Consider the following 23,424-nt stretch of genomic DNA (forward strand, 5'->3'; position numbering starts at 1 on the left):
AGGAAAAATCTTTCCCAAATAAATGGAAGAGCACACAAATCTTGAAATATGTTCCATTTCTATAAATCTTATTTTTAAACAATCCACTTTGTTTCAACTCAGAAGTAATTAAACTAATCCTGTTCACGTATGAGGACAAAAACATGATCAAGGATTACTCAGCACTGAGGATCCCACTTTTTCCTATCAGATTTTTTGTTTTTCTTAAATTTTATAGCACCCAACTCACTTAAAGAAGAACAACCTTCTCAAAGTGTGATGTTTTCAATGATCTAACTCACTCAGCCATGGCAGTATTTCCATACATTAGCTCATCAGAAAGAATGCCAATGATATAAAAATAAATGGGAGTAAAAATAAATTAAATATTTGACTTAATAACATATGCTTAACTCCTGTTTTGTTTAATGTTGCCTTCACATGAATTAGCATAATCTAAAAGAATGATTTCATTTTCTACACTGTAAAACAAAGTTACAGAAAGTTTAAATGACCACAGAAAGAAACATAGTCTAGGAAGGCTTTTTTTTCCTTTGAGAATTAAATAGGCTTTAGACAGCTATTAAATCTTATATAAAATATATTTAAGACAATATTTTGTCAAGTTAATATTTGCCTTTTAATTATTTCTATACACATTAGTGAGATCTTTGTGGGATCAATATTAGTAAAAAAATATGAGGTTGAATGCTGTAAAGATGAATCAATTCCATAGTCTTAAGGTTTTTTAGGATTCATTATTACTCAGATTTTACTATACTTCATTATCATCATTAAGATATTTTTCAAGCAAATCAGTTAACTTTTATCAAAACCAGATATAAAACCTAATTACTTAGTTTGATAATAACTTTTTTCTAATTTATGTTGTCAGAATATTTATATCATTTTCATCATATTATCATAATTGCCATTTTAAAATATATATATTAGGCCATGTATGTCCAAGTCATAAATAAACAGATAAAGCCTCTGTCTTTTATAACACTCATTTGTATTCATACTAAAAACAATTTTTTAGAAATTGGCTTCACAAACAAAAATAATATTTTATCATTTAAGGTAATTTGAAGATCAGTCATTACTCATGAACACATTGGATGGGTTGATTTTTTGTTAACCCAAATTCTCACCTCTTGTTCCCCTTCCGACTCCATGCCTCCTCTCTCTTTGGTGGAATATTTTCTTGACCAGACAGAGCCACATATAGCTCTGACCTGTGTGTTGTCAATAAATATCAAGAGAATTTGGAATGCTTCCAAAAAAGAACTTTAAAAAGAAAAATCTTTCTAAAGGGGAAACACAAAAACAAAAACAAAATTCCCTTCCTCACTTCTCAACTATCATATGTTGTTTGTAAGTGTATGACTTTGAGGGTTGCAAGAGGACAGGGCAGGGGTGAGGGGAAGGTGGAACAATGTGCTTGTTTGAAGGACTGTTGAAAAATTATGCCATCTAAGACTGGTATTTTCATGAGTTTCTTGATGTAATATATAATTAAAATAAGGGTTTGCTTATTTTAATATTGCTCCAATCTACTTTTAGCAAGAGGCTTGTATCCAATTTTATGGAATATATTTTTAATTTAGTGTCTAAAAATAAATCCCTCCTTAAGTTTAACTACTAACATATTTTTCCAGATTAGTATTTCATGAGCAAAAAAAAGTTTGTATTTTTAGCGTCAATAACCCATTAGAATATAAAGTTTTTGTTATCTTGGGTTTAAAATAAGGAATTCATGTATTCATGGAGGTAAAAAAAAATTTAAGAACACTTTTGACAAAAAGTTGCATTAAGAAAAAGAAATGTTCTCCTTGTAACAATTAGACCTTTTCTCTTATAGCCAACAAATCAGATCTTGACTTTTTTAGAGGAAGCATTTTTGAGATGTTTATTTTCTCATATATCAACTTACACAGACATCTTTCTTCTTGGGCACTTTCATTCCATTCAACTTGATGTAACTCCTTCTTTTTCAGATCTGTGGCTAGCTTCTCCTTACTCCTTTGAGATTGCCATTATTTTAATGAAAAGATATCCTTCATTTTTTCCCCTTGTATTTTTCTTTTCTCTATACTTTACAAAAATGGCCTCACCATCTTCTCCAACATAGCCCTCTTTCTTCGGTCTTCTTCCTACCTTCCCTAAGCTCTCCCCACCCGGCATGCCCCTACCCTTGCCTCAGTATTGCCTGGTCAATGTCCCCCTTAGGCATATCCACACTCTCTATGGAACCCTCACTCTATGAATACACATCAAGCAGAGCAATGCATTGCATTTATTGATTATCAAACACTCCCTAATATTTTATAAACTGAATTGTATTTGTATTCCCAGAAGCATGCTACATGATGACAGATAGTTCTAGATGCTCAACAGTTGTTTATTATACGAATGAATAATTCCATCATCCAGAAAAAAACAGATATTTGTATTTTTAAACTAGTTCCTTCGGATATTATTTAGTTTCCATGCAGTATTTTTTTTAGCTGACACCTAAACACACTCTGCCTGGTTTTAGCACTGTTATTAATTCAATAAGTATTTTCTCATGAAAATCAAATTTCTTTGTATGTAAAATTTTTAACATAGCTCAATATTTTATTTCATATACATATCATTGTATAGACATTTATATTTTAATTTTTCCTCTGGATACATTTCTATAAATTAAATTATTATAATCCTGCAAGTTTAGGGTTGTTGATACATTTTGGGAAACTACTTTCCAGAAGGATAGTACCAATTTATATTTCCATGAGAAATTTATGAGACTTCCAAATTCACTTCTCTCTTACCAGTACTGGAAAGTCTGGTGGTATTTAATGTTTGCTAATTAGATAAGCATAAAAAATTTTAATTTGTCATTTTAAAATATTTTTTTCATTTATGCTAGTTAATGGATAAAGTTTTTAAATGTTTAACACCGTTTTCATAAGAGTCTTCTGACTTCCAGTCTTCCCACTTACTACCTCTAATCCACTACTGCCTTATAGCACAGTCCTGCCCATGTTGTGCAGAGAATATCAGTGATTCCAAGTTATTCACAAAATAACTTCCAAATTGGTCATCCAGATTCAGATTACTATCCTCTTTACAGTCTACTCCCAACCTCCTTTCTCTTCATAAAATTTCTTACCTCTCCCATACACACCCTGTAATTGTGTCCAGCTGGTATACTTTCCAATCCCCTTCCTCCTATAAATTTTATCCTCCCAGTTCTACCAGTTGAAATCCTACCTATGGTTTAATATTTGGTAAATATGCCCCAACATTTTTTTGAGATCCCTGTCTATCTAATATTGCATTTAGTTTTCCATTTTCTTGTCCTAGATGTCCAATTTTACTGAAAAGTCCCAATGCTGACATTTCAAAAGACCTTTGAGAACATGTCCTACTGTTGTAAGATTTAATTATAAAACAGTAGACCTTGTTAAAATCTTGTGTTTTAAAATAACCTCAGGTCTACATATCTAGAATTTCCCAGAAATGTTTGTCAAATTTTGGTTTCTGAGTCTTTGAAAAGTAGCATAAAGATATATAAATAATAAGTATTTGAACCAATTAAGATAATTTAAAACAATTTACATATGGTGGTTATGTTCTATATAAGTATACATTTAAGTTTAATTCAAAAATTATGCAAACTAACTTTGCTTAATTGTCACCAAATGGTAGTCATTAAATCCTATTTATTTTGTAGTGTTCTTGGGATACATGTGTTTCATTTTTGATAATCTGCCTTCCATTCAGCCAAACACATGTTTTTTTCCCAAAGAAAAAAATAAGAGCATAATAATCAAGATATGCACTTGGTTTACAAATTAATTATTCATGGGAAAATAGACCAATTGACTTGATAATCAGTTCTATTGGCTTGTATTTAGAGCTGTAACTTCAAACTCTAGAAAATAAATCAAGGATTTTTTCTTCCATCTGTTAATATCACCTGTCTCATTTAGATATATATTTAAATTTATATTTGCATTTATAGGTATATTTATATCTTACTTAGCATCGTAGTTGCACACAGTAATCAGGAAATTACGGTGGTCCTTTTAATAACCAGTGGTAGGTCCAATTATAAAACTATATGTAGGAAATCAATCAGTAATTTTTAAATTCTTTAGGGTTTTCTTTTTAAGTAATTCTCTGGAATACACTTGCTATTGCTCTAGTCTAGATGGAATTTGAATTTTTTGCGGTGTTATTAACTTATGATCATGGACTCAAAGAAAGTATAGTTATTGCTTTAGGTGAAATTAGACTGAAAAGTAGCATAGATAATAGTCTCAGGTCGAATACTGAGTTTTCAGGATCCACATTTATTAATGACTTTGATTTAAATGTAATTGTCAATTAACTCTGTTGGAGAGAATTGATGTTTTTTATAGTATTCAGTTTATTTCATCTAAAATAAATAAAATGTCTTTGTGGCAAAAAAAAATTACTTTGGTTTCCCGGTTAGGCATTTTATTTCCAGAATCTTCAAACACCTCAGTCACACAAAGTACAATTCCAGTAGTCTTGAGACCACACAAATAGTACAATGTTTAATACTTGGTTTAACAAAATAGAGGTATTAGCACTCACAATTTTGATTCTTTACATATTGACTGGAATCTTTAAGGCAAAAGATCAAAGACCCTTTTTAAAAAGAAAAAAAGGAAACCTCCATGGTAGAAAAATGCGGAAAAGCTGAGCTTGAAATTAAATCCTAAACCTTATAGGTTGGCGTTTCAACAGTCCAAACCTCAGTTTTTTGCTTTTGCTCCCATTTGAAACAAAACTAACTGCTATGTGTTGCTAGCTTTTTTGGTTTCTTTGTTAACAGCATTTTCTCTTTTTAATCAGCCTGTCTCCTGCTTTTATTATTTTCTTTGATCTGTTCTCTTTTAATTTTCCTCTTTTTCTACATAGTCCTTTTTTTTCCATCACCCCTTTTCTTCATCCTCCTGTAAATCTTCATACTTGAATCTAATGATTAGACCTTTTAGCAATAGAATACTTTTATCTGCTTGGAATAAGCATGCATAGACAAAACTGTGACATATTCTCAGTACTTTTGTCCCACTTCCACTATTTTTATAATCTATGAAGCTATAGTAGATGAAATTTGAGAAAATATTCTCAACATATAAATTCCATCTCTTGTAATTCTCAGTGCCAATTTGGAGTATTGTTCATCTATATGCTTCTCTGGCTAGCTCTCTGGCTAGTTCTCTGGCTAGGTGGCACCAAACCACAGTACTTCAGACCACACAATGTACTTCATTAACACTTTAGCTAAACTGGCCTTTTTGTTTTGTTTTTCATCCTATAGCCAAAAACAAAAGAAAACATACCCCACCAAAAATATTATAATTTTAAACTTTTTGGTTGGTAGTTTTGGCATCAAGTGCATAAGCTTTAATCATAGAAATGCCTTTCTTATAGAAGGGTAGAGTATGCCAACAACTAGAGCAAAGCAAATTAAATAAAATTCTCAAGACGAACAGGGCATTCACGCAGACACTGTGGCAAGGAGGCTGGCACTTCTACTCATCTAAAGGACAGCGTCTTTTGGCCAAGGCTACCCTCCTCTTTGCTTTGACACTTGGAAATGGTAACTGAGTTCCTAAGACAAAACTAAACATTATGCTTCTTAATGTGACTAGAGTATGAAATAGAGCTCACAAACTGGAATTCATGAATTTAATTATGTTGCAATATTGCTGGAAAAAAAACAGACTCATGACTATACTAAGTCAATGATTTGAGTGTCAGGCACCAGTACGTTTAATTTATTAAAGGGATGATTTGGGTGTAGTCAATTCCAGAGAAATGGATGCCTTCGATTACTGAACTTGGGTTTTCCTTAAAAGTGTGCTGAGCGAGACGTAGGTTAAGAAAGGAGACTCTTAAGCATCGTGTCATTAATTGTTGAGATTTTTCTCAAGGCATATGAAACAAAGAAATACTGGTATAAATTCTACTCTCTTTTATGTTGATTTGGAAATATTTTAGAAAATTTAGAGCAGGTAAAATAGAAATAGAATTTTAATTTTTAAAATTGAAGTATAGTTGATTTACTATGTTGTGTTAATTTCTGCTGTACAGCACAGTGATTCAGTTATACATATATATACTTTTTAATTAGAATTTTAATTCAACACCAAAGTAATTTGAAGAAGTAAAATGAAAACATATTTTAGATTGTGGAGTTTTCCTGGTTTATTTCTGTGTTTGCTGAGTTTTCCCTATGCAGTAGAATTGTATAAAAGATAAACAGTAACCCTGTATTCTACAAAGAAAACAGACAACACACCTTTTTTTTTGGTTGTTGTTGTTCTTTGAAAATGCCTTATTTGAATTTGAAGTGAGAACAATATCATATTTCTGGGAATAATCCTACAGTCCTAAGATGAACACATGTATAGAAATAAATTGGTTATCACAGCTCTCCTCTTTACTTTGCACATTTATATTACACAGAGCAGAAAAACACATCCCACTAGTTTCCCCAGACCACCCCATGACTTTGACCTTTCCCGTCTATATCCTACAAGCTCTCAGATTTCTCAATCTCTATCCCTATGTGTTTAGAACAATCTCCTAAGCTGCATTTCTTTTCAGAGCACTAGATATCTCACTATTACTATTAGAAATATTAATAAAATATGCATTATCAATCTTATAAAATATTATTAATATTATCTATGTGGTATCAATATTCATTATGACCCCCCTCTTCAAAGATGATAATATATATGCAAAGGTGCTAAGGTAGGCGGATCCGACCCTCAAACAAGAAGGGACAGGGTAGAGATGTGTGAACAAAGAAGTAATGAGATCCCGGGAAATTAGAAATCTCATCTACGAGAGCTTCTACTGGACCCTTGTTGTTGCTTTGTTTGGTAGGGATAAATTACCAGTGATCCCTGTGTTTTTAAAAGGGTTAATGGCAAAATAGAATTGTTGTACCTTTTGACTTTAGAATGTCACTTCTTTGTAAGTACATAAATATTCGACAAGAATCCTGATGGGAGCTTATTTCTAGAATTATAAACAGCATTGAAAGAAACAGACAAAATACCAAACAATTTTTTACAAAAGGACAAAAGCTTTCAAAATGGTTAAATTTATATAATATTCACTAGTGCAGTTTAACAAGAATTGATCACCCCTGAGGTGGGTGTCATTGTTACTGATCATAGAGCTTGAAAAACTTTAATTGCTAGATTATTTAGTTTAAAAGAATGAAAACAACCAGAAAGAAAATAAAATCCCTTCAGAAATCCAAAAATTACTTTAATAAAGAATTATTAAAGATGTATTTGTTACTAAGTTCCTTTATACTATTAATACAGATGTGCTGACTTTTGAGGAAGTGGGAAAAAGCCTTAAATAGTGTGTAGTATTTGGGGGTTTGTGTCTACATTTTTGAGCAGGAATACACTTCGGGGCTGGCAGAAATTGTTATTTACATGTCTTCTCATGGTTCTGAAGTACTGTGCTACATATATCTGGAAATTCAGAAGTTTTATATACAAGAGTTTTACCTTTTAGAAGTCAGTACCATGTGACAAATTTTAACTTTCATAAATAGCAAAGAAAAAAAAATTCTGTTATGTCTTAAAAACCATTTCCATTACAAGAAAAGCAAGAAGAAAATGTTTTATGAATTCTGAAGTGAGCAGATATATAATGCTCTAATTTTTTACTGCTTTATAAATGTCCACTACAATTGATCAATAATTTATAAGTTCTTGCTGTATTTTAGTACAGTTTTCATCATAAAGTAAAAGATACCAAAGTAATTAACATTGTACCTCTCTTCAAATAGGTTATGATATAATTATCGAAATGTATCTGAAACACATGAAATAACTTTGAATGATAAAAGCTTTATTACCAGAAAGTGTTATTAGGGATAGAGGAGTTGAGAGGAGATGGGGCCTAATGACGGTGGCAATAATAAGAGAGGGCTTCATAAAGCATCAGGATTATAATATTGACTGTGTAGAATTTTGTTAATGAAACAAGGGTAAAAGTGGAAGGCATTTTATATGGGGTGAATCTGATGAATGAAAAAATGCAGTTTCCAATGGATGTGACCTTTAATGAGACAGTGAGAGGATGACCCAGAAGTATTTGTTGGTGAACCTCAGTAAATTAATTTAGATGAGACTGATGGAAACAGTTTATGTATGGTCTTGACATCTAGATAGAAAAGTTTGTGTTTGGTGTGGTTTGAATAGAACTCTATAATTGATTTTTAAGCACAGTTATAATATGATGACAGTAGCATTTAAAATGGATTAGTCTGGAAGTGGTATGCAATATGTGGGTGACAGTTGAAGTGTGGAAAGAAAGGTGAGAGGCATCCTGGAGTCATGAAAGTCCACTGGAAACAGTTGCAGTGTTGCAGGTGTGGAATGAGTGATAAGCTTTTAGCTTTAGGTGGTGGCAATTAGGATAGCATGAAAAGGGAGGATACCTGACGCATTTAATTTACAATAACACTATATATCTATATTCTAATCTTATAACTACTCTCATATGTTTGGTCTGAAGGTTGTTGGTTTAGTCCTGTGAGCAAAATATGTTTTCGTTAATGCATTTTTTATCTCTTAGTTAAAGACCTTATTAAAAATCCACATTGTCCTGTCTATACAAAGGTAGTACAACATAGTATTATGTCTCCACTAAGAGCATGTACTTTTAATTATTATCCAACAGTGACAGTAGAATTTGCTGAACCAAATGTATGCTCTCAGTCTATCCCCATGGTGACCAACAGCCAGGACTTTTGAGATTGTTGGTAAGAGTTAGTGGCCCAATGATGGCTTATGACTGAAGTCTATAGCTGTGAAATAGAAGGTAGCAGGTACATAATGCATACCATCTCCAAATAGTATGATAAATGCCATTTACTGAGCAGAGAACCGATCCACCATGTGTAATATGGAGGGTAAGCTGGCTGCCAGAAAGATGGTAAAGAAAGTTAAACTAACAGAATTTCTTTTTGAGCTCTATATCTAAGAAGGCCTTCTAACTTTTCACTAATTCTGTAAATTATCAGAATCCAGGCTCCAAATTAGACTAATAGCATATTTAATGAAGATATGAGATTGATGCTTATATGAATCTTATGAATAACAAAGGAGTACATTTTCCATTTTTAAAATAGTTTTTTCACTTTTAAAATAGTAATTCATACTGTTTTTGTCAATTAGAATGCCATTTAGAGGTCATTTATGAGATGGAATTCAGCAATAAAAGCATGAGAATTCTTTCCATAAAGCGGGAGATTTTCTTTCCTGCCCATTGGAAGGATAATATCCATTTTGTAATTAGAGGGTGAACATTAGAAACAGTGTTTTACTGTTGTCTTTGCTACTGTTGTTGTTTTGTTTGATTTTATTTTTATTTTTTAATTTTTATTTTGTTATTGAGGTATAGCTGATTTACAATGTTTCAGGTATACAGCAAAGTGATTCAGATAGATAGATAGATAGAGATCTATTCTTTTTCAGATTATTTTCCCATATAGGTTATTACAAGATATTGAATATAGTTTCCTGTGCTATACAGTAGGTCCTTGTTGTTTATCTATTTTATACATAGTAGTCTGTATCTGTTAATTCCAAATTCCAAATTTATCACGTCCCTCCCTTTCCCCTTTGGTAATCATAAGTTTGTTTTTTATGTCTGTGAGTCTATATCTGTTTTGTAAATAAGTTCGTTTGTACCATTTTTTTAGATTCCCCATATAAGTGATATCATATGATATTTGTCTTTGTCTGATTTACTTCACTTAGTATGATAATCTCTAGGTCCATTCATGTTGCTGCAAATGGCAATATTCCATTCTTTTTATGGCTGAGTAATATTCCATTGTATGTATATACCACATCTTCTTTATCCATTTATCCGTCAGTGGACATTTAGGTTGCTTCCATGTCTTGGCTATTGTAAATAGTGCTGCCATGAGCAATGGGGTGCATGTATCTTTTCAAGTTCGAGTTTTCTCTGGATATATGCACAGGAGTGGGATTGATGGATCATATGGTAGTTCTATTTTTAGTTTTTTAAGGAACCTCCATATTGTTCTCCACAATGGTTGTACCAATTTACATTCCCACCAACAGTGTAGGAGGGTTCCCTTTTCTCCACACCCTCTCCATCATTTATTATTTGAGGACTTTTTACTGATGGTCATTCTGACTGGTGTGAGGTGATACCTCATTGTACTTCTGATTTGCATTTCTCTAATAATTAGTGATGTTGAGCATATTTTCATGTGATTTTTGGCCAAAAAAATATATGTATGTCTTCTTTGGAGAAATGCCTATTTAGATCTTCTGCCCATTTTTCAGCTGGGTTGTTTGTTTTTTGTTGTTGAGTTGTAAGAGCTGTTTGTATATTGGAAATTAATCCTTTGTCAGTTTGCAAATATTTTCTCCCATTCTGTAGGTTGTCTTTTTGTTTTGTTTATGGTTTCCTTTACTGTGCAAAAGCTTTTAAGTTTCATTAGGTCCCATTTGTTTATTTTTGTTTTTGCTTCCATTACTCTAAGAGACAAATCAAAAAAAAATATTGCTGTAATTTATGTCAAAGAGTGTCCTGCCTATGTTTTCCTCTAGGAGTTTTATGGTATCTGGTCTTACAGTCTTACATTTAGGTCTATAGTCCATTTTGAGTTTAATTTTGTATATGGTGTTAGGGAATGTTCTAATTTCATTCTTTTACTTGTAACTGTCAAGTTTTCCCAGCATCACTTATTGAAAAGACTGTCTTCATTGTATATTCTTGACTCCTTTGTCATAGATTAATTGACCATAAGTATATGGGTTTATTTTTGGGCTTTCTATCCTGTTCCATTGATCTATGTGTCTGTTTTTGTGCTAGTACCATACTGTTTTGATTACTGTAGCTTTGTAGTCTAACCTGAAGTCAAAGAACATGATTCCTCCACCTCCATTCTTCTTTCTCAAGATTGCTTTGGCTATTCAGGGTCTTTTGAGTTTCTGTATAAATTTAAAAACTTTTTGCTCCAGTTCTGTGAAAAATGCCATTGATAATTTGTTAGGGATTGCACTGAATCTGTAGATTGCCCTGGGTAATGGTCATTTTAACAATATTTATTCTTCCAATCCAAGAACACAGTATATTTTTCCATCTGTTTGTGTGGTCTTCAATTTCTTTCATCAGCATCTTATAGCTTTGGAGTACAGGTCTTTTGCCCCCTTAGGTAGGTTTATTCCTAGGTATTTTATTCTTTTTGATGTGATGGTAAATGGGGTAATTTCCTTGATTTCTCTTTCTAATATTTCACTGTTAGTGTATAGAAATGCAACAGATATTAATTTTGTATCCTGCAAATTTACCTGATTCATTGATGTGCTCTAGTAGTTTTCTGGTGGCACCTTTAGGATTTTCTATGCATAGTATCATGTCATCTGTAAACAGCGACAGTTTTACTTCTTACTTTCCAATTTCTGATTGCTGTGGCTAAGACTTACAAAACTATGTTGAGTAAAAGCAGCAGGAGTGGGCATCCTTGTCTTGTTCCTGGTCTTAGAGGGAATGCTTCCAGCTTTTCACCATTGATTATGATGTTAGCTGTGGGTTTGTCATATATGTCCTTTATTATGTTGAGGTATGTTCCCTCTATGTCCACTTCCTGTATTGTTTGATTTTAGAATCGAAACCATTCTATACTGGCTTTTCCTAAATAACCTCTAACCTGACTAAGGGGGTCAATACAGGATGATTTTGACACATCAATGTTATATACATTGTATCTGCAACCTGGTCAATTCAATTTACCCTGCTGTTTTAACTAATTTTCTCATATCAACAAATTGACAATTAAGTGACCCAAATAAGTTGTTTTGATAGCTCAAGAGATTGCTTTTAATATGCGTTTTTCCCTTAGACATTTATACAACTTTACACCAAATCTCTGTGTATCTATTTGTCTATTTTTACCATTTCTAACTCCCTAAAAAATGTTATTTACATAACAGATATTCAATCAGTTATATTGATGCAACCCATAACCCATGACTCACATGCATTACTGTATATTACTTCTACATCTCAGTCATGGAAGAATTCTAGAGATATAAGTAAAATATTGTGTGAATTTTATATAATAAGGCAAGTGTTTTTTAGGACTTTTTGAACCTTGTGATTGTAACTTCTATTTTGGAAAGTAATTAGTGACCCATATTTGAAAATTTCTAGGAATTTTCTCTGGACAATACTAGCCTTTCACTTTTTAAAGAGATGGGTAAAACTTCCCTTTCTGAGTTATACTTTTTTGAAGCAAAACGATATTAGAACTTTGGTATCATCTGACAGGTAGCCTAATTCCCCTTGGCTCTAAAATGCCTAAAAAAGCTTGAGGGAGGTAGGCGAATCGATTTAAACCATATAGAGAGTTCACTGTTTACAGCCAGTTTATCTGTCCTTTTCCCACAGATGTAGTGATAATTAAAACTTACTCATCAATATGGGGATTGCTTACTTAATAAAGAAAAGAAAATAATCCTTCCTTGTTAATGATGAAGAGAAATTATAAATAGTTTAGATGGGAACATCAAGATGATAGAAGTGAAGTTATGCCAGAATCATGGAGAGGGAAAGCATCACAAGCTTCTTATAACACCAAAAATAGCAAATGAGGAATAAAAAATACAGCAGTGGTTAATAAGTGTTTTGATATTTTTGATGACTTCAGGAAAAGAACACTATTGAGTAGACAAGTATAAAACATATTTAAGATATTAAATCAAAATGTAAAGACCAAGAATTGATTGTAGCAGATTGTACCATATTAAAAGGAAAAAAATAGAGATAAAGCCTTAAAATCGGTCTATTTTTTAAAAGCCTAACTATGCTGAATTAATACAAGTCAAGCTGGGATAAGTTCAACCCAGGGACTTGAAATTCTTACTCTAAAACATGAGCATGAAGTTTATCTGAAAATTGCTCATGTAAATAATTTATTTCCATGCGAAAAGTTCATATAATTTTTTGAAAAAGTCAGTGTGAGAAACTATATCTAAATTTCACAAATTAGAACGTTTTGTATTATATTTCAATTTCTGTTCAGAGAATAAAGAATCTTATGCACTTTTTAAGCTTTAAAAGACACAAATCTCCCCATTGTCTTATAAGCGGAGAACAAAATAGGAAAAAGGAATTTCTGGAATTCCATGGCACTTTCTGCCTTTGATTAACCACTTATAATGTAGTGTAGGTCTTGCAAGCATCTCAATCATTGTGGAGAAACCAGTTAATTTTTTTGTTTTTATGCTTATTTATTTATTAATATATTTTAACAATATAATTAATAATAAAATGTATTTGCTAATCACAAGATGTATATTCTCAAGACACTATTAGTAATCATGTTTTACTAAAAATGATTTTACTAGATTTATTTCACTTACTGCTGTTTTTCTTTTTTCAAGAAATTGTATCTTCTGTCATGAAAGAATTGTGCCCATCAGTCTGTGTATAATAGAAAGAGAGAATGCAGAGGAGAGAAATAAAAGGACAGTGAGTGAAGGAAAAGTGGAATGTAAAGATCTTTGGGAAGAGATTAGAGAACTGCTCTATAAATCAGAGAAATTGGTAGTCAAAACCAAGAGCACTGATCAAAATCATGTTGCAGAAGTAACCAAAGAATACTGGATATCAATGGGAGGGCTTATATATGCCACTGGACATTTGTACATGTGTGAGTGTTTTGTGTGTGTGTGTGTTTGTGTGTGTGAGATATGGGGAGTAAGGAGGAGGGAGGTATTGGTGTACTTTTTATTCTGGATCCATTTTCTATTTAGACACAGTTACCACAATGGTATTAAGATTTCTGGAAAAAAATACTTTTTTTTTATTTCTGCAAATATATTTAATACAACACATTCAAGTCTGTCCTAAATACATTTTAATACAATTTGTCAACCTATAATTCTTCAATAATTGGAATCAGTGGTTGACAATAATTGTTCATCTGTGGTTAATTAGCTCAGTTAGTTGAATCATGGCACTAATGAGGCTTTGGCCTCGTTAGTGCCAGTGTGGTCCAGTGAGGTTTGCTCTCTTCTTGAACCACAGACTACAGTTCAAACCCAGGCCAACTATCTCACAGCTGCATGCCACTGACCATAAAGAAACTGGGCAAGAGAAAGTAAATCTACCAATATGCCTTGAAATGATCGTCAACTGAACACATTATCTGCTTGTTAATATTTATCAGTAATGTTCATGTGTGAAGAGAAGCATCAGTTATGCACTCAGTACTGCTACAAAAGGATACAAAAGAAACTGTGTGTGACCTCAAATGACACATGAAGTAATAAATAATACTTAAAATTATCTAAGGAGACCATGGAAAATGAACTAATTCATAACCAAGTATTGAATCTATTTCAACTTGCAAGTGAAGCAAAATTCCAAGGGTGATTTTTGTTCAGTAGATCATAAGGGCCCTTAAGAGATCTGATAGAAATGCAGCCTACAGACTCCTTTCAATTCTGAACCAACTGTGAAATAAGACAAAGGAAGGGGAAGAGGAGACAGATGGCAGGCCAAAATATCACATTTGTTGTGAATAAAGACTATATTGGAGGATTTAGCTTAGACCTATAGATATACAGACTTTTTCATAGTAACCTCAGAATCAGAGGAACTTATTCACCCATTTGGACAAGAAAAGCAAGGTCTCCTCTGTGGGATGGGACCATTTTATTGCCTGATAGCTCTTTTTGCAGGAAGGTCATCCCCAAAGAAAATAGGGCAGCAAAGAGGATTGATTTATGCATGGACATTTTTTCTTGCAAACATATCAATCAGATTAGGTCACTGGAAAGACTGAGTGAGAGGAGAGAGGCCTGGATTGTTTTATAGGAAAAAAAACCCATCAGGAATGGAAAAGAATTCCTGCCACCCCCAACCTACACAAAATCTTTTTAATTGAATAAATAGCTAGCATAAAATGAAAAGCAGGGAAGATGCCAGAAACTTCAACTTACACTGTGTGTACCTTGTGGTAGAAAAATAGTTGTAAACTTTTTGAGAATTGATGTAGCTCAGTAGTGTGGTGGTCCTTCCTGATGGTCTCCCAAAATTTTGAGGGTGGATGGTTCACATGATGTCTGCCAGATTGTGGTCATAAACATGATTGGAGAGAAATGCCTCGATTGGAAAAATATACATACTGTGATGGAAAAGTCATATTCGAAGCAAATATTTTGGTGAAATAATTCATTTTACTGGCTCATTATCATTTTTTTAAACATTTTTATTGGAGTATGAAGTGCTTTACAATGTTGTGTTAGTTTCTGCTGTATGAAAAAGTGAATCAGCTATACATATACATATATCCCCATATACCCTCCCTCTTGCATCTCCCTCCCACCCTCCCTATCCCACCCCTCTAGGTGGTCACAAAGCACCTAGTTGATCTCCCTGTGTTGCAGCTGCTTCCCACTAGCCATCTATTGACATTTGGTAGTGTATATATGTGCATGCCACTCTCTCACTTCGTCCCAGCTTACCCTTCCCCCTCCCCATGTCCTCAAGTCCATTATCTACATCTGCATCTTTATTCCTGTCCTGCCTGTAGGTTCATCAGAACCTTTTATTTTTCTTTTAAATTCCATATATATGTGTTAACATACAGTATTTGTTTTTCTCTTTCTGACTTACTTCACTCTGTATGACACACTCTAGGTCCATCCACCTCACTACAAACAACTCAATTTTGTTTCTTTTTATGGTTGAGTAATATTCCATTATATATATGCCCCATCTTCTTTACCCATTCATCTGTCAATGTACACTTAGGTTGCTTCCATGTCCTGGCTATTGCAAGTAGAGCTGCAATGAACATTGTGGTACATGACTCTTTTTGAATTATGGTTTTCTCAGGGTATATGCCCAGTTGTGGGATTGCTGGGTCGTATGGTAGTTCTATTTTTAGTTTTTTAAGGAACCCCCAGACTGTTCTCCAGAGTGGCTGTATCAACTTACATTCCCACCAACAGTGCAAGAGGGTTCCCTTTCCTCCAAACCCTCAACAGTGCAAGAGGGTTCCCTTTTCTCCCAACCCTCTCCAGCATTTATTGTTTGTAGATTTTTTGATAATGGCCATTCTGACTGGTGTGAGGTGATACCTCATTGTAGTTTTGATTTGCATTTCTCTAATTATTAGTGATGTAGAACATCTTTTCATGTGTTTGTTGGCAATCTCTATATATCTTCTTTGGAGAAATGTCTATTTAGGTGTTCTGCCCATTTTTGGGTTGGATTGTTTGTTTTTCTGATATTGAGCTGCATATACTGCTTGTATATTTTGGAGATTAATCCTTTGTCAGTTGCTTCGTTTGCAAATATTTTCTCCCATTCTGAGGGTTGTTTTTTCATCTTATTTATGGTTTCCTTTGCTGTGCAAAAGGTTTTAAGTTTCATTAGGTCCTGTTTGTTTATTTTTGTTTTAATTTCCATTTCTCTAGGAGGTGGGTCAAAAAGGATCTTGCTGTGATTTATGTCATAGAGTGTTCTGCATGTGTTTTCCTCTAAGAGTTTTATAGTGTCTGGCATTACATTTAGGTCTTTAATCCATTTTGAGTTTATTTTTGTATATGATGTTAGGCAGTGTTCTAATTTCATTCTTTTACATGTAGCTGTCCAGTTTTCCCAGCACCACTTATTGAAGAGGCTGTCTTTTCTCCATTGTATATTCTTACCTCCTTTATCAAAGATAAGGTGACCATATGTGCGGGGGTTTATCTCTGAGTTTTCTATCCTGTTCCATTGATCTATATTTCTATTTTTGTGCCAGTACCATACTGTCTTGATTACTATATCCTTGTAGTATAGTCTGAAGTCAGGAGCCTGATTCCTCCAGCTCCGTTTGTCTTTCTGAAGATTGCTTTGACTATTCGGTGTGTCTTGTGTTTCCATACAAATTGTGAAATTTTTTTTCTATTTCTGTAAAAAATGCCATTGGTAGTTTGGTAGGGATTGAATCTGTAGATTGCTTTGGGTAGTATAGTCATTTTCACAATGTTGATTCTTCCAGTCCAAAACCTGGTATATCTCTCCATCTGTTTGTATCACCTTTAATTTCTTTCATCACTGTCTGATAGTTTTCTGCATACAGGTCTTTTGTCTCCTTAGGTAGGTTTATTCCTAGATATTTTATTCTTTTGGTTGCAATGGTAAATGGGAGTGTTTCCTTAATCCCTCTTTCAGATTCTTCATCATTAGTGTAAAGGAATGCAAGATATTTCTGTGCATTAATTTTGTATCCTGCTACTTTGTCAAATTCATTGATGAGCTCCTGTAGTTTTCTGGTGGCATCTTTAGGATTCTCTATGTATAGTATCATGTCATCTGCAAACAGTGACTGCTTTACTTCTTCTTTTCTGATTTGGATTACTTTTATTTCTTTTTCTTCTCTGTTTGCTGTGGCTAAAACTTCCAAAAGTATTTGGAATAATAGTGGTGAGAGTGGGCAACCTTGTCTTGTTCCTGATCATAGAGGAAATACTTGCAGTTTTTCACTATTGTGAACAATGTTGGCTGTGGGTTTTTCATATATGGCCTGTGTTATGTTGAGGAAGTTCCCTCTATTCCTACTTTCTGGAGAGTTTTTCTCATAAATGGGTGTTGAATTTTGTTGAAAGCTTTTTCTGCATCTATTGAGATTATCATATGGTTTTTATCCTTCAATTTGTTAATATGGTGTATCACCTTAATTTTTTTATATTGAAGAATCCTTGCATTCCTGGGATAAACCCCACTTGACCATAGTGTGTGATCCTTTTAATGTGATGTTGGAGTCTGTTTGCTAGTATTTTGTTGAGGATTTTTGCATCTATGTTCATCAATGGTATTGGCCTGTAGTTTTCTTTTTTTGTGACATCTTTGTCTGGTTTTGGTGTCAGGGTGATGGTGGTCTCGTAGAATGAGTTGGGGCGCGTTCCTCCCTCTGCTATATTTTGGAAAAGTTTGAGAAGGATAGGAGTTACCTCTTCTCTAAATGTTTGATAGAATTCGCCTGTAAAGCCATCTGGTCCTGGGCTTTTGTTTGTTGGAAGATTTTTAATCACAGTTTCAATTTCAGTGCTTGTGATTGGTCTGTTTATATTTTCTATTTCTTCCTGGTTCAGTCTTGGAAGGTTGTGCTTTTCTAAGAATTTGTCCATTTCTTCCATGTTGTCCATTTTATTGGCATATAGTTGCTTGTAGTAATCTCTCATGATCCTTAGTATTTCTGCAGTATCAGTTGTTACTTCTAAATTTTCATTTCTAATTCTGTTGATTTGAGTCTTCTCCCTTTTTTTCTTGATGTGTCTGGCTAATGGTTTATCAATTTTTTTATCTTCTCAAAGAATGAGCTTTTAGTTTTATTGATCTTTACTATTGTTTTCTTCATTTCTTTTTCATTGATTTCTGATCTGATTTTAGGATTTCTGTTCTTCTTCTAACTTTGGGGTTTTTTTGTTCTTCTTTCTCTAATTGCTTTAGGTGTAAGGTTAGGTTGTTTACTTGTGATTTTTCTTGTTTCTTGAAGTAGGATTTTATTCCTATAAACTTCCCTCTTAGAACTGTTTTTGCTGCATCCTATAGGTTTTGGGTCATTGTGTTTTCGCTGTCATTTGTTTCTAGGTATTTTTTGTTTCCTCTTTGATTTCTTCAGTAATCTCTTGGTTATTTAGTAGTGTATTGTTTAGCCTCCATGTGTTTGTTTTTTTACAGTTTTTTTCCTATAACTGATATCTAGTCTCATAGCGTTGTGGTCATAAAAGATACTTGATATGATTTCAATTTTCTTAAATTTACCAAGGTTTGACTTGTGACCCAAGATATGATCTATCCTGGAGAATGTTCCATGAGCACTTGAGAAGAAAGTGTATTCTGTTGTTTCTGGATGGAATGTCCTATAAATATCAGTTAAGTCCATCTTGTTTAATATGTCATTTAAAGCTTGTGTTTCCTTATTTATTTTCATTTTGGATGATCTATCCATTGGTGAAAGTGGAGTGTTAAAGTCCCCTACTATGGTTTTGTTACTGTCAATTTCCCCTTTTATGGCTGTTAGCATTTGCCTATGTATTGAGATGCTCCTATGTTGGGTGCATAAATATTTACAATTGTTACATCTTCTTCTTAGATTGATCCCTTGATCATTATGTAGTGTCCTTCTTTGTCTCTTGTAATAGTCTTTATTTTAAAGTCTATTTTGTCTGATATGAAAATTGCTACTCCAGCTTCCTTTTGATTTCCATTTGCATGGAATATCTTTTTCCATCCCCTCACTTTCAGTCTGTATGTGTCCCTAGGTCTGAAGTGGGTCTCTTGTAGACGGCATATATATGGGTCTTATTTATGTATCCATTCAACCAGTCTATGTCTTTTGGTTAGAGCATTTAATCCATTTACATTTAAAGTAATTATCAATATGTATGTTTCTATTACCATTTTCTTAATTGTTTTAGTTTTGTTATTGTAGGTGTTTTCCTTCGCTTGTGTTTCCTGCCTAGACAAGTTCCTTTAGCGTTTGTTATAAAGCTGGTTTGGTGGTGCTTAATTCTCTTAGCTTTTGCTTGTCTGTAAGGTTTTTAATTTCTCCATCAAATCTGAATGAGATCCTTGCTGGGTAGAGTAATCTTGGTTGTAGATTTTTCCCTTTCACCACTTTAAATATGTCCTGCCAATCCCTTCTTGCTTGCAGAGTTTCTGCTGAAAGATCAGCTGTTAACCTTATGGGGATTCCCTTGTATGTTATTTATTGCTTTACCCTTGCTGCTTTTAATATTTTTTCTTTGTACTTAATTTTTGATAGTTTGATTAATATGTGTCTTGGCATATTTCTCCTTGGATTTATCCTGTATGGGACTCTCTGTGCTTCCTGGACTTGATTGACTATTTCCTTTCCCATATTAGGGAAGTTTTCAACTATAATCTCTTCAAATATTTTCTCAGTCCCTTTCTTTTTCTCTTCTTCTTCTGGGACCCCTATAATTCGAATGTTGGTGTGTTTAGCGTTGTCCCAGAGGTCTCTGAGACTGTCCTCAATTCTTTTCATTCTTTTTTCTTTATTCTGCTTTGTGGTAATTATTTCCACTATTTTATATTGCAGGTCAGTTATCCGTTCTTCTGCCTCAGTTTTTCTGCTATTGCTTCCTTCTAGAGAATTTTTAATTTCAATTATTGTGCTGTTCATCATTGTTTGTTTGCGTTTTAGTTCTTCTAGGTCCTTGTTAAACATTTCTTGTATCTTCTGCATTCTATTTCCAAGATTTTGGATCATCTTTACTCTTATTACTCTGAATTCTTTTTCAGGTAGACTGTCTGTTTCCTCTTCCTTTGTTTGGGCTGGTGGGTCTTTACCTTGCTCCTTCATCTGCTGCATATTTTTCTGTCTTCTCATTTTGTTTAACTTACCGTGTTTGGGTTCTCCTTTTCGCAGGCTACAAGTTCCTCATTCCCGTTGTTTTTGGTGTCTGCCCCCAGTGGGTCAGGTTTGTTCAGTGGGTTGTGTAGCCTTCCTGATGGAGGGGACTGATGCCTGCATTCTGATGGGTGGGGCTGTATCTTGTCTTCCTGGTGGGCAGGGCCGCGTCTGGTGGTGTTCTTTGGGGTGCCTTTGAACTTAGTATGATTTTAGGCAGCCTCTCTGCTAACAGGTGGGGTTGTGTTCCTGTCTTGCTTGTTGTTTGGCATGGGGCATCCAGCACTGGAGCTTGCTGGCCTTTGGGTGTAGCTGGGTCTTAGTGTTGAGACAGAGATCTCTGGGAGAGCTCTCGCCAATTGATATTAAGTGTGGCTGGGAGGTCTCTGGTGCACCAATGTCCTGAACTCAGCTCTCCCACCTCAGAAGCTCAGACCTGACACCAGGTTGTAGCAGCAAGACCCTGTCAGACACACGGCTCAGAAGAAAAGCATGAAAAAATGAAAGAAAAAAATAAATAAATAAATAAAATTATTAAAATAAACATTTAATAATAGTAATAAAAGAAGAGAGCAACCAAACCAATAAACAAATCAACCAATTATAACGAACACTAAAAACTAAACTAAGATATCCATAAAAATCAGAAACAAATCAGTCACAGACAACTCACCCCAAGGCTACAGTTGCTCAAGTCCATCGCCTCAGTTTTGGGGTGACTCGTTGTCTATTCAGGTATTGCAGAGATGCAGGGTACATCAAGTTGATTGTGGGGATTTAATCCACTGCTCCTGAGGCTGCTGGGAGAGATTTCCCTTTCTCTTCTTTGTTCGCACAGCTCCCGGGGTTCAGCTTTCATTTTGGCCCCACCTCTGCATGTAGGTCTCCCTCAGGCATCTGTTCTTACCCAGACAGGGCGGGGTTAAAGCAGCAGCTCATTAGGGGGCTCTTGCTCATTCAAGCCAGGGAGAGGGAGGGGTACGGTAGTTATAATAGGAATGCGGGACGAGCCTGTGGTGGCAGAGGCCAGTGTGATGTTGCAACAGCCTGAGGCGCGCCATGTGTTCTCCCCGGGAAGTTGACCCTGGATCATGGGACCCTGGCAATGGCAGGCTGCACAGGCTCCCGGTGTGGGGGTTGGTGTGTGGATAGTGACCTGTGCTTGCACACAGGATTCTTGGTGGCTGCAGCAGCGTTAGCATTTCATGCCAGTCTCTGGTGTCTGTGCTGATAACCGTGGCTCACACCCATCCCTAGAGCTCATTTAGGCAGTGCTCTGAATCCCCTCTCCTTGCGCACCCCAAAACAATGGTCTTTTGCCTCTTAAGTAGTGCAGACTTTTTCCCAAACTCCCTCCTGGCTAGCTGTGGCGCACTAGCCCCCTTCAGGCTCTGTTCACTCAGCCAACCCCAGTCCTCTTCCAGGGATCTGACCTCCGAAGCCCAAGCCTCAGCCCCCAGACCCGACCCACCCCGGCGGGGGAGCAAACAAGCCTCTCAGGCTGGTGAGTGTTGGTTGGCACCAATCCTCTGTGTGGGAATCTCTCTGCTTTGCCCTCTGCACCCCTGTTGCTGTGCTCTCCTCCGTGGCTCTGAAGCTTCCTCTCTGGCCACCCCCCATCTCCGCCAGTGAAGGGGCTTCCTAGTGTGTGGATACTTTTCCTCCTTCACAGCTCCCTCCCAGAGGTGCAGGTCCCATCCCTATTCTTTTGTCTGTGTTTTTCCTTTTTTCTTTTGCCCTAGCCAGGTACATGAGGAGTTTCTTGTCTTTGGGGAAGTCTGAAGTCTTCTGCCAGTGTTCAGTAGGTGTTCTGTAGGAGTTGTTCCACATGTAGATGTATTTTTGATGTATTTGTGGCGAGGAAGGTGATCTCCACGTCTTACTCCTCCGCCATCTTGAAGGTCCCTCCTTACTGGCTCTTTATCATTAATGATAAACTCAATTAACTTTATTCTAATGAGATATCCCATGAAAATAAATCTTTTATTTTTTCTTTTTGATTTTCCTATTTTTTGTTTTGGTTTGGCTTTTCTTCCAGTTTTATTGAGATATGATTGACATGCAGCACTGTATAAGTTTAAGGTGTACAGCATAGTGATTTGACTTACATACATCATTTAATGATGACCACAGTAAGTTTAGTGAACATCCATCATCTCATATAGATACAAAATTAAAGATGTACAAAAAAATATTTTTTTTTTGTGATGAGAACTCAGGATTTACTCTCTTAACTTTCATGTGTAACATATAGCTGTGCTAATTATACTTATCATGCTGTACTTTACGTCCCTAGTCCTTATTTATCTTATAACTGGAAGTTTGTACCTTTTGACTACCTTCATCCGATGCCCCTTCCCCCAACCCCCTGCCTCTGGTTGCGACAAATCTGATCTCTTTTTCTATGAATTTGTTTGTTTGTTTGTTTTTGAAGTATAAATTACCTATAACACTATGTTAGTTCCTGTTACACAACATTAGTGATGTGGTATTTCTATGCATTTCAAAATGATCCCACCATAAACCTAATCACAATATGTCACCATCAAAGATATTACATAGTTATTGACTATATTCCTCACACTGTACATTTCATACATATGACTCATTTATTTTGCAACTGAAAGTTTGTACCTCCCAGTCTACCTCACTTATTTCTTTTCCTACCCCCACCTCCCTCCCCTCTGGAAACTGCCTGTTTATTCTCTGTATCTGTAACTCTGTTTCTGTTTTATTATATTCATTTATTTTGTTTTTTAGAGTCCACATCTAAGTGAACTCATACAGTATTTGTCTGAAGGTACTGATATATCTTTGAAATACCGTGTGGCATGTTCCCTTTTGGGGATTCACAATACCATGATGCATTTCAGCTCTTTAACATTTGACTCTCTTCTAGCATTTCCCATACTTTTGATGAGAAACACTATTGTAACCAGTGTTTGGTAAATTTAAGATGGGGAAAC

At 34.8% G+C, this 23,424-nt stretch overlaps 1 protein-coding gene and 1 long non-coding RNA gene across 2 annotated transcripts in view; one reads left to right on the top strand and one right to left on the bottom strand.

Moving 5' to 3' along the window:
• LOC309660133 overlaps nt 1-2,019 on the bottom strand; it is an 83,449-nt gene extending 81,430 nt beyond the window's left edge. Inside the window, exon 1 of the long non-coding RNA XR_014263176.1 lies at nt 1,134-2,019. This is a non-coding gene — a long non-coding RNA (uncharacterized lncRNA). The remainder of the gene's footprint in view (nt 1-1,133) is intronic.
• Nucleotides 1-23,424, top strand: part of LOC309660105 (uncharacterized protein) — a 224,422-nt gene that overhangs the window by 73,950 nt on the left and 127,048 nt on the right. The window lies entirely within an intron of this gene.

The sequence above is a fragment of the Balaenoptera physalus genome (assembly GCF_965194825.1).
Source record: "Balaenoptera physalus genome assembly, chromosome: 4".
Classification (NCBI taxonomy): domain Eukaryota; kingdom Metazoa; phylum Chordata; class Mammalia; order Artiodactyla; family Balaenopteridae; genus Balaenoptera; species Balaenoptera physalus.